The following is a 12695-nucleotide window of genomic DNA, read 5'->3' on the forward strand; positions in this document are numbered from 1 at the left end:
AATTACTTTCTCAAAAACTAAGACTCTTCAGAGGGAGTCGTTTCTAACAGTTTTTCATACTGGCAACAGCTCCCCAGTACTCGTAACCAAGTAAGGTTTTATGCTAATTTGAGTAATTACCAATTGTGTCCACTGCCTTTAAGCACACTTAGATGATTTTGAGATTTTCAATATGAACGAGTCCTTTGTCAAAGAAGTTGCATACAATATTTAAAGGAACACGTTGCCTTGGATCGGTCGAGTCGGTCTTTGAAAAGCGTTTGTAACAGTTTGTTATAAAATGCATATAATTAGAAAGACATTTTAAAAGTAGAATATAATGATCCACACAAGTATCACTCGAAATTGCATGGTTTTCCTTTTACCTCGTCGACAAACACGGTCGGCCATTTATGGGAGTCAAATTTTTGACTCTCATAAATGGCCGACCGTGTTAGTTCGCAAAGTAAAAGGAAAACCACGCAATTTCGAGGCAAATATGTGTGGATCATTGTATTCTACTTTTAAATCATCTTTCTAACCATATACATTTTAAAGCAAACGGTTTACAAACGCTTTTCAAAGACCAACTCGACCGATCCAAGGCAACGTGTTCCTTTAACGACACAAGAAACAAAAATAAATTCAAAGGACCGAAATGAAAACGGCTAAGCAAACAGCTAACAAGCTCGTCTGCGGAGAACCAAATGCATTTCCTAAATCACAAGCTTCATCCAGCGGGGAAGGGTTGGGATGGGTCACGGGGTATAGCGCCCTCAAGTGGTCATGCCGTCTCGTCTGACAGTGTTCATTGTAGTCGAGGCATGCTGCGTATCTGACTATATGAGCGATATAAGATTGTTCATGGACACCGTGGACGAGATGAGACATAGGACCATTGGCGTATATACCAACATCTTCACCGCCATGTGTTTCTAGAAAATTACCAAAGAGAGCTGGCTGCTGAAAGTTGGGTTTCTCTGTGGAAGAGAAAACGATGTTTAGCAATTTCGAACAAAACTAAAATGTATAGGATTTGAGGCATTGCATGGTGAGTTATCAATATAAATTTAGTTTGTGGTAACACCATGTGTGTATCTACTTGCCAGGTAGAGTTTGTTCTTTAGGGAACTGCCTTGCTTTATTCTACCACGGAGTAGATGTTTGGGGGTTCGGGAGACTTCTCAGTTCTTAAAAAAACTGTGTAGCTTTTTAACTATTACCGGGCGGATGGTATATAGAAAAAAAGCTGGGACTACTACTTTAGCTTATATCATTGGATTAACTGTACTACCGCGGAGTCAGTTCTTAAATTGGTCTCAACGTTTCGACTAGCTTGCTCTAGTCATCGTCAGGAGACTGAAACTAAAAATGATAACATGAAATTGGTGACCCCCCTCCCCAGCAATGTTATGTTGCCCTACTTCCTGTTCACCATTATCGTAGTTACTGATGTCATCGTTCCATAACCCCAGAGCCATCATTACGAAACCCTAAATGTAACCCCATGTTTTCTAAGGAAATAATAGCTTTCCAGTCTTTGTTGACAAATGTGTGGTTTACAGAGATGGTGATGATGACAGTTTCTTACCAGTGTCAACATTTGTAAGGTTTCGTCTTTTTCCCGTCGTTGCGTAACTTCTTCTTTCACTGAACCCCCCTGGGCCACTCGCGTAATGCATTGTCGTGAACGGCAAATTGTAATCTCCAATCTTGTTATCAGCCAGGCCTGCATGCACAGAATAAAAATTGAAAGTGTGCAAAATATTTCAATTACTTTTAAATGAAAGCCTGTGATCGTCAGATAAATATACATTAATATTATAATTAAATTGTCACTAGTTGGCGATGGGAGGGGGTATCTTTTTGAAGCACTGGCCCTGTTAACGTGTCGCCTATCAAAGCATGCATCGAAATCATTTGTTTTGTGCAAAAGAATCTGGTAAAATGCTTGAAATGTTTTAATAGCATTAATGGCTAGACACTGACTATTGGTACCTGTCAAAGACCAGTCTGTTCACTTTGTGTGTCAACCTATATGCATACAATAACAAACCTGTGAATTTTTTTTACTCAATCGGTCGTCGCAGTTGCGAGATAACAGTGAAAGAAAAAACACCCTTGTCACGCGAAGTTGTGCGCTTTCAGATGCTTGATTTCGGGACCTTAAAATCTAGTTTTGAGGTCTCGAAGTCAAATTCGTGGAAAATAACGTCTTTCTCGAAAACTAAGTTACTTTAGAGGGAGCTGTTTCTCACACTGTGTTTTACTACCAACAGCTCCACATTGCTTGTTGTTACCAAGTAAGTTTTTATGCTGACAGTTATGTTGAGTAATTGCAAATAGTGCCCACTGCCTTCAACTTCAACATACATTTACAATCGGAGTCGCCGGGTAGTGCAATCAATACCTTGCCTCGTTGAGTCTCTATATAAGGTGTGCACCACTCCCTCAAACAAACAAATCATCATAATTACCTAGAATAGGATTGTTTTTGCTCGGGTATCCTCCCAATGTCAACACGTGACTGTGATCAGCTGTGACGATCACCAATGTATCCTCCTCATTGGTCAATTCCATTGCTTTGGAAACAGCCTCTTCCATTGCAATAGTTTCACGGAGGGAAATATAGGCTTTTCCCATGTGGTTTCCATGGTCGATTCGACCACCTATCAAAACAAATCAAAACACGAATAATTTGCACAGTCAAATTGTCACGTGAAACTCATTTTGTAGACATTAATTGCTTTTTTTTTTAATAAGCATTAGTCAAAGACAATGGTACACTTAACTTGGGTGTAAAACGTAAACAACAAACAATAAACGATTGCTATGGCAATTGGACCCCTTTATATACCGTTATGAAAAAACTACTTCGGAACATCACACGGTTGAAATGTAAAAGAACCCTTCCAGTCCCGATAGTGTGTAATACTGGCCTTTGGAGTAAATAATGGATGGATCTTTTGCTAATTATTTACCTTCAACCATGAGAAAGAACCCCTTTTCATTTTTCTGCAGAATCTTGATTGCCTTTTCCACCATTTGGGCAATAGAGGGCTCACCAGCTTTATCAGTCAGACGCTCGCTTTCAAAATTCATGTGGCTTGTCTCAAATAAACCTAATAATAATATTGTGAAACGATGTACATCAATGAGCAATAAGGTTTAATTCTCAGAGGCGGGCACTTGGTACAAGACGGTTTACATTTGTTTACCTCACAGACCGACACTTATGCCTATACTACTTCACTTAAAGGCACTGACACTATTGGTAATTACTCAAAATAATTGTTAGCATAAAACCTTTCTTGGTAACGAGCAATGGAGAGCTGTTGATAATATAAAACATTGTGAGAAACGGCTCCCTCTGAAACGTAATTTTCCACGAACTTGATTTCGAAACCTCGGAGTTACAGTTTGAGGTCCCGAAATCAAGCATCTGAAAGCACTTTCGTGCGACAATGGTGCTTTTTGCTTCTATTATTACCTCGCAACTTGGACTACCAATTATTGAGTTCTAATTTTCACAGGTTTTTTATTTTGTGCATATACCCAGTGAGAAAAGACTGGTCTTTGACAATGTTACCAAAGGTGTCCAGTGTCTTTAAGTTTTTACAGATTAGTTTTTTTTTAACTATAAAACATTGTGAGAAACAGCTCCCTCTGAAGCAACGTAGTTTCCGAGAAAGAAGTAATTTTCCAAGAATTTGATTTCGAGACCTCAGATTTAGAATTTTAGAATAGTCACTCTATCTCGGTGGTGACTATAGCTCGATGGTCTAATGACAAAACATCTGCTGTAGCAATGCAAAGGTCGTGGGCTCGAATCCCACCCGAGTGATTTGCATAGGTTCATAGAACTCGGGGAAGTTCTGAGCATACAGTGCTCCATTACACATAAGTAATGTAAGAGTAAAAAACTACATGTTATAAAAACATCATAATGGTTACCAAGTAGGTGGCTTGTTTTAACTGGGTCGACCTTGTTGAACTCGTCAAGGTTCCATACATATCGGCTTGAAGCGTTATCCTTGCCAGAAAGCCATTCATCTGCAGGAAAATACCGTTTTCATACAACTTGTCAAGAATAAATAACTGCAATGAAAGTCCCTTTTCTACATAGGCCGCTGTTATAGAGAATTCTGCCCCCTGGAAATATTACCTCGTCGACTAAAACGGTCGGCCAGAATGAAACAAATAATAGGGAGAACAACCCAATTATTGATGACTATATACTTTATGTTATCAAAGGAACACGTTGCCTTGGATCGGTCGAGTTGGTCTTTGAAAAGCGTTCTGTAACCGTTTGTTATAAATATGGGTAAGATGTTGTAAATGTAGAAAACAATGATCTACACAAATATGCCTAAAAATTGCGTGGTTTTCAAAAAGTTGACTCCCATAAAGTTAATGGCCAACCGTGTTAATTCGCAAAGTAAAAAGAAAACCGTGCAATTTCGAGGCAAATTTGTGTGTATCGTTGTATTCTACTTTTAACACATCTTTTTACTAAACCATAACGCATTTCATATCAAACGGTTACAAACGCTTTTTATAGACCAACTCGTCCGATCCATGGCAGCGTGTTCCTTTAAGATAGGCAACCCACCTATAAGGTTACGACCATCTTTACGTGATCCTTTTACGAAGGGATATTCTGGGTCTGACTCGGAGTTGGGAAGCATCTTTAATCTACCTCCACCTAGAATAACCTGTGTGTTAATAACAAGACAAAACACCTCACAAATGAAGAAAAGGATATTTATAACCAAGACAAATGTGGTAATAGGTATGGCGGACGCGATAGGAGTGTATTGTTTGGTTTGGGTGTATATCAAAGATTAAGGGGCGCTGAATGACGCGCAAGATGCGGAACTGGAGCTTCATCTGTTGGAACGTGAAATAATAATAATAATAATAATAATAATAATAATAATAATAAGACTTGTAATGCGCACATATCCACCCTGCTGGGTGTTCAAGGCGCAGTAAAACCAAAAACAAAACAAAAACAAAACACAACAAAATTAGTCATTGAAAACCTGTGAGTGAGACATAAGATAAGTTTTGAGAAGAGACTTGAATTTTGCAGTACAAAGACAAGATCGAAGATTAAGTGGTAGAGAGTTCCAGATGCGTGGCGCGGCTGAAGAAAAAGACCTGTCACCCCATGAGTGTCGAGACGTGGGTTCAATGAGGAGAAGCATAGAACTTGATCGAAGATTCCTTGATGGAGTGTAAACTTGAAGCAGTTCAGAAATATAGTGGGGAGCCTTGCCATTAAGAGCTTTGTGGACAATGAGTATCAGCTTGAAGATGATTCGTTGAGAGATAGGGAGCCAGTGTAGTTGTTTCAGAATGGGGGTGATAGAACAGGATTTTCTAGACAGTGTCACAATGCGGGCAGCAGTATTTTGGAGCCGTTGAAGTCTGGAAATCTGGTTGTTAGGAAGACTGTAGAGAAGAGCATTGCCGTTGTCAAGACGAGAAGTAACAAATGCGTGAATGACCTTTTCAGTGGCACTTTTGTCCAAGTACTTGCGAATCTTACCTATATTCCTGATGTGATATGATGATAAACGAACAATGTTGTTGATGTGTGGCTGAAGTGTCATTGATGAATCAAAAATAACCCCTAAGTTCCGAGCTTTCAGCGAGGGAGCTATCCGAGCATCACCGATGGAGATGTATGGCACTGAAACCTTAGTTAACTGTTGACGTGACCCAAATAGAAGGAACTCTGTCTTATCATCATTTAACTTCAGGAAGTTTTGTTGTGTCCAACGTCGAATCTCTTGGATGCATTTCTCAAGTCTTGCAATAGATGCATTGGCGTTTTCTTGAGAAGATTTAAACGTGATGTATAGCTGAGTGTCGTCTGCGTACATATTCAGATTAAATTTCAGGATGATGTCACGAATCGGTAAAGTGTATAGCGTAAACCACTGCGGGCCGAGTACCGACCCCTGTGGCACAGAGTAGTTCAAAACAACAGGGTCCGATATCGCGGTGCCAATACATACATGCTGAGTTCTATTGTAGAGATACGATTTGCACCATGCTAGGGCTGTGTCCTCTATGCCAAGTTGATTCTGGAGCCGAGAGAGAAGGATGTTGTGATCGACAGTGTCAAAAGCAGCACTCAAGTCTAGCAGGACTAGTGCTGTAAGGTTACCATTGTCCATAAAAGAGAGAATATAGTTGCTCACACGGACTAGTGCAGCCTCGGTCCCATGGAAAGGCTTGTATGCTGACTGGAACACGTCAGACAGGTTGAAAGTATGAATGTGATCAGAAATACGTGATGAAACTACACATTCGATGACTTTTCCAAGATATTTTAAGTTTGCAACCGGTCTGTAGTTTTTGAATATCTCCTTGTCCAGGTTTGGTTTCTTGATGAGCGGCCTGATGTAGGAAACTGTGAGGCTATCGGGGAAACAACCGGCACTGAGGGATTCGTTTACAAGCTTAGTGATGTAGGGTACAAAAATATCGAAATACGCGTCGCCATTTCAGCCAGTGAATGTTTTGTATCCCATCGATAGGAATGGTCATTGTCTGTACTGATCTGCTCTAATCTATTGTTGTATCAAAAGAGTTACTTGCCAAAACGGCGTCCAGAGTGGGATTTCACATTTCAGCCCGATAAGTTTGCGTCTTGCGCCTTAGGCGTATACACACAAAGTTACCCAAACCTTATAGTGGGTGCGTTCGACCCCGGTCTGCCCCTGGTGCGTTCAAATAGCTTTGACGTCATTCCAGGGGCTCACCCGGGTCAGCCCCCAGAGCCCTGCTTGTGGAGTGGGTCACTTGGGGGTGATCCGAGGTGTATGACGTTACCACGAGGGGACGAGTGTGATCGTTCGATTAGCACTTGTCAGGGGCTCACCCGAGTGAGCTCTGCGGGGTCGACCAATGAAAGCTAATCGAACGCACCCACTGTTGTAGCATTGTGTCTACCATATCTCAATAAAGCTCCCTTTAGGAATAAATAATTAACGTAAATGCAAAACATAAAATGTTACGTTAGTATTGTTGGCCAGGCTTATGAGTTGTTGAGCTATATCAGTACAACCAACGGCTGCCTCTTCGTCTGGTATATCTGCGTCAGTTTCCCATGATCGCTGAGGTGAGTGAGCGTACAGAGCTGCTGGAGTAGCGTGTGTTACTCGAGTAGTTTTCACAAATCCCGTTGATTTACCTGGAAATGCAGAGAGTTTTTAGTTCAATGTCAATTATTGGTGGAATGAAAGACAACATAATTAATCGACATTTCTTGCTGAAATCTGCTCTTTTGACCTCGGGTCTAAAGCTCTTTCTTTTTTAAGGCAGTGGACACTATTGGTAATTACTCAAAATAATTATTAGCATAAAACCTGACTTTGTAACGAGTAAATGGGGAGAGGTTGATAGTATAAAACATTGTGAGAAACGGCTCCCTCTGAAGTGCCATAGTAAAGAAAGAAGTAATTTTCCACGAATTTGATTTCGAGACCTCAGATTTAGAACTTGAGGTCTCGAAATCAACCATCTAAACGCACACAACTTCGTGTGACAAGGGTGTTTTTTCTTTCATTATTTTCTCGCAACTTCGACGACCGATTGAGCTCAAATTTTCACAGGTTTGTTATTTTTTGCATTTGTTGAGATACACAAACTGTGACGACTAGTCTTTGACAATTACCAATAGTGTCCACTGTCTTTAAGCCTTTTTTTTATGCACACAAAGGGACGATTGAACATCAGCAGATTAATCAATTAACATTTTAACCACACGGTGTCTGAATAAGCTGTTTTCAATGACTCTTTTTTTTTTCTTTCTTTTTTGCTCGAGCCAATGGAAAAAAATCTATAAGTTATTGTCTTTTTGTGCTATCCTTTAATAATTTGTTTTTCAATTTTACTCTTTTGTGTTTTAGTTTGGTTATCTTATTTCATTGCTCTTCCTCTCTGTTGTTTTGTATGTATTTTGGACATTTTCTTTGTGTATTTTTATCCGAATAAATTCAACCAATCATCAATCTGTGTTAGCCCGATAGCCAGAGATTGTGCTTGGTATCGTTGAATTTGTATCTAGCCTAGTTTTGGCCGAGTAAAAAAATATGTTTAGCGTCCCCGCCCGCTTCCGTTTGAAAGGCCGTTTTTTTTTTGTTTTTTTTTTAATGTTGTGTGTTTGGAAACGGAAGAGGGGATTCTATGTTTAATAACCGTTAAAAAAAACAATTGTAAAGCCCCCCTCCGACCTTTTTTTCTTAAATCCGGACGCTAAACAGGTTTTCTTTTTTTACTCGGCCTTACCCACCTGCTCTATGAGCATGCACCATAACGGAGTCCACTGAGGCTGCCTCAATATTAGCCGGACATCATCACAGAGTCATCGAATCCTATTACCCCTGCCTTCGTCTTCACACCACAGAAAAATGCCGTAGCAGAACCCGCCGAGTCCGCTATCTGCTGGTCGGTGTTGTACGTCTACAAGAGCACATAGTCTTCTGTTAGCGTCGATTGCTTTTTATTCTAGTGAAAATCAGTTACAAAAACGTATGCTTTTAGAACCGTCTTCCAAACCTCTTAGTATTAATAAGTTTAAAAACTATTTTTCGTTCAAAATACAATGTTGTTTTGGTTCACAAGCTATTTTCAAATCTTTAGACAAATCTTTAGACAAATAAACACACTGATTACTAGATGGACAGGAGCTGTCAAGGTTATACAAAAATATAAAAAACTGTTATCTTGAGATGTGCAAAACCAGACCCCTGCCAACGCTTAAATATAATTACATAATATAAAAAGGAGATTGCATCATACGCTTTTAATATAATTATTTGTGACCAAACAAAACATTTATTGTTTGATTTGTAGACAATATTAATTTGGGAAAACATTATGTTTCGTGGTAAGTATACAGTGAAAATACTCGTTGTACATGAACATCGTGTTATAAAGACCTGATTAAAATAATTACAATTTTACACTCTAAAAGGTACTTCGACCATTAAAGGCAGTAGACACTATTGGTAATTACTCAAAATAATTATTATAATAAAACCTCACTTGGTAACGAGTAATAGGGAGAGGTTGATGGTATAAAACATTGTGAGAAACAGCTCCCTCTGAAGTGACGTAGTTTTCGAGAAAGAAGTAATTTTCCACGAATTCGATTTCGAGACCTCAGATTTGGAATTAATTGAGGTCTCGAAATCAACCATTTCAAAGCACACAACTTCGCGTGGCAAGGGTGTTTTTTGTTTCGTTATTATCTCGCAACTTCGACGACCGATTGAGCTCAAATTTTCACAGGTTTGTTATTTTTATGCATATGTTGAGATACACCAAGTGAGAAGGTGGTCTTTGACAATTACCAATAGTGTTCAGTGTCTTTAAACTAAAACCGATCACAGGGAAAATAATGTAACCTCATTAAAAGCACCGGTCACGTTTGGTAATTGTCAAAGACCAGTGTTCTCACTTGGTGTATCTCATCATGATGGGATACACCAGCATTAACAAGCCTGATAAAATTTGGGCTCAATTGGTCATCGAAGTTGCGAGAAAATGATGAAAGAAAAAACACCCTTGTTGGACGAATCTGTGTGCTTCTAAGAAGTCTTTTAATATTTTAGTGAGAAATTACTTCTTTCTCAAAAACTACGTATACTTCAGAGGGAGCCGTTTCCCACAACGTGTTATACATCAACGGCCCTACATTGCTCGATACCAAGTCAGTTTTTAAGTTAGTTTTGAGTAGTTACCCTTCCCATAAACATCAAACATTTAAACACCAACCCGTACACATTTGAAACTAATATGAGATATTAGTTCATAAAATATAGTTTATTTAGGGCAAAATTTACATTCGAAAGTCCAAAACTTGAGAAAGACTCCCATGCGAGGACCGTCTCTTCGCCGTCAAATCCTGCTAGCTGCCCCTTGAGAATTCTTGCTGCTGTCACGGTGGAAGGACCCATGCCATCACCCAGAAACATGATAGTGTTTTTGGCCACATTTCCGTTGAGGTTCTTGCCCCTTTTAATTGCCCTTTTCAAAATATCCTGAGCTTGATCGTTCCAAAACTCTGAATCTTAAAGTAAAACGGGGAAAAACTGTGGTTAGGAAGTATATTTTGCAAATAACAAAATAGTTTGGATCAACTGTTGTTTCCGATTAAAATTAACTGTTCTACAAAAACGATACGCATTTCTTCCATTTTTTTAGTGAAATTATTCATGAAACTTTCACGGTGACTTTAATTAAAATGGTTGTACTTCTTTTGGATAGAATCAATTTTTGTGACTATACAACAAAAAAGTCTCACCTCTGTTGCTACTTCCAAATTTTTAACACATACAATATCAGACAACATCACACAACATGCACTTTAGTCATCTACAATATTAAACGTTTACCTTTTCCACATCGGAATAATACATACCCTGTGATTTCACCATTCCAACAGCAACAAATATAAACATCCATTTTATATTAACTGCCATTTTGACGACCTCTCAATGAAGACACACAATAGAAAAAATAACGTGTTCAGTGACTTGAATCCTATACCACAATGTAAATGAATGTTTTATTCAATAGTGTTTAGTGTGTATAAATCTAATTAATTTTTGACTTTTAATCTTTAGAGTTATTATTATTAATGAACGGACTTTGACTAACAAGAGTTTGACAAGATCTTATCAGTCATAATTATTAACAAACACCAGATTTGAAAAAGTTCATAATACTTTGATTCGACAAATTGTTACCGTCTTGTTATAATACATGTTAAGTTTGCATCGGGGATAAAGAATATTAATATACCGTCTTAAGGGAATAAAAGAGCCAAAGGCGAGGGCTTTTATCGCACGGCCATAGTGACCCTGTCAGGTTTTAAACGGCAGTAAGAACGACTACTCTTTCAATCCCATTCAAATTCCTTTTTGGTTAAAATGCGTAATAAAGTATGAAACTCTGTAAAACTTATCCGTTTTCCGACGTTGCATTTTTATGACTGAGACAGTTTTCGGATATGCATTCGTGCATGTAGTAGTATGCACCTGAACGTATCCGAAAACAACCGGTTATAAACAGCTCCAGCTGTTCATTATCAACCGTTTAAACAACCCCACGTGACGCGCTCTCCTCAATAGGAATAGCAAAACTGTCTGAAGTATTTGTGAATGGGATAGTTTCTCAATATTTTGATTGTTTGAGAGGACATCACGTGGGGTGTTTAAACGGACGATGTAACCACAGCCAGAAGTGTTCAGACACAGTTTGCTTATTGTGTGGCCCCTGAACTAGCATAAGGAATATACATCATGGATTTCTTTCGCCATGTTTATTAGGCCTACTTTGTATAATAACCACACAAGCTGAATTAATCCCAACAGTTTGAAGGGTCTGAAGCTTTGTGAAATTTAGGGTAGTGGGTTAAACTATTACTATATCTAAGACAATTTGTAAACAAATTCCTATTTAAAATCGTATCGTGCTGGACTATCCATGAGACATTGTTTATAATCAGGGGGCAGAGTGGAGGCTTCTGAAGGCAAATAATTGGTTGTCTGATACAACAAGGTTGTTATGAAAGAGATGTTTCCGTAGCTGATCATTTATGATGCTCTCCATCACCTTGCTAATGATAGGTTGGAGAGAGTATGGCCGGTAGTTTGATGAGCAGGATCGACTAATGTACTCTTCTTGTGGACAGGAACACCTGCTGCAACGCTACTACAGCGGCGCTATACGATCTTTGCTCACACTTCTTCTGATTAGCGCCCTCTTTCGAATCGTCCTCCTATTATAGGTAGATGTTAGTTTCCAAACGCCAGGAGTCGATCGTTACTCGAAAGGATCCGATGTAATCGGTAGTCATCAAACGGAGCAGCAATACGTAGACTCGCTACCATTCCTTGAGCTATTTCTCCCTAAGATTTGTTTGTGTATTTTTGTATGGTAGATACACCGATGTTTTGGAGTTTCGTCCTAAAGTTCAGACATTTATTTTATTTATTTTTATTCACAACCATTAATATACAAAGGGGTCATGTATTGCTGATTTTTAAAGTATATTTCAAGATTTTTAAATATACAACAAAGCAATGCGTAGCCACAGAATACAAACTCTTCTTCAACTAAAAGATGATTTGTTAAAAACGGTTTATCAATACGGTATCCTTCAGATTAAGCCAATCAAAGACTGCCATTCCCTATACAAAGGATTCCGATATCATTACTGATTTTATCGTATTTTTATAAAACTCTATTACATTTATTTCAGATTTAAAAAAAATTAAGACCACGAGTCCCTTTGCAGCATACTGTGCGTGTGTACATCACTGCTGTGCGAACAGTTTACGATTTCATCAACGCCACGGGTCGATTTGTAAAAACAGTTTATCAATACGGTATCATTCAAATTAGACCAATCAAAGACTGCCAGTACCTTAACAAAGCATTCATGTAGCACTACTGATTTTATCATAATTTTATAAAGCTCCGTTACATTTATTTCAGATTTTTGAAAATTACACACCACGAGTCCCTTTGCAGCATACTTTGTATGTGTAAATCACTGCTGTGCGTACAGTTTAAGATTTCATCAACGCCACGGGTCAATTTGTAAAACGGTTTATCAATGCGGTATCATTAAAACGAAGCCAATCAAAGACTGTCATTCCCTATAAAAAGCATTCATTTAGCATTACTGA

The 12695-nt window shown here is 38.7% G+C and overlaps 1 pseudogene; it reads right to left on the minus strand.

Moving 5' to 3' along the window:
• Positions 1-624: 624 nt before the first annotated feature.
• Positions 625-10481, minus strand: LOC117302587 (annotated as a pseudogene).
• Positions 10482-12695: the final 2214 nt, after the last annotated feature.

Source organism: Asterias rubens, chromosome 18, assembly GCF_902459465.1.
Source record: "Asterias rubens chromosome 18, eAstRub1.3, whole genome shotgun sequence".
Classification (NCBI taxonomy): domain Eukaryota; kingdom Metazoa; phylum Echinodermata; class Asteroidea; order Forcipulatida; family Asteriidae; genus Asterias; species Asterias rubens.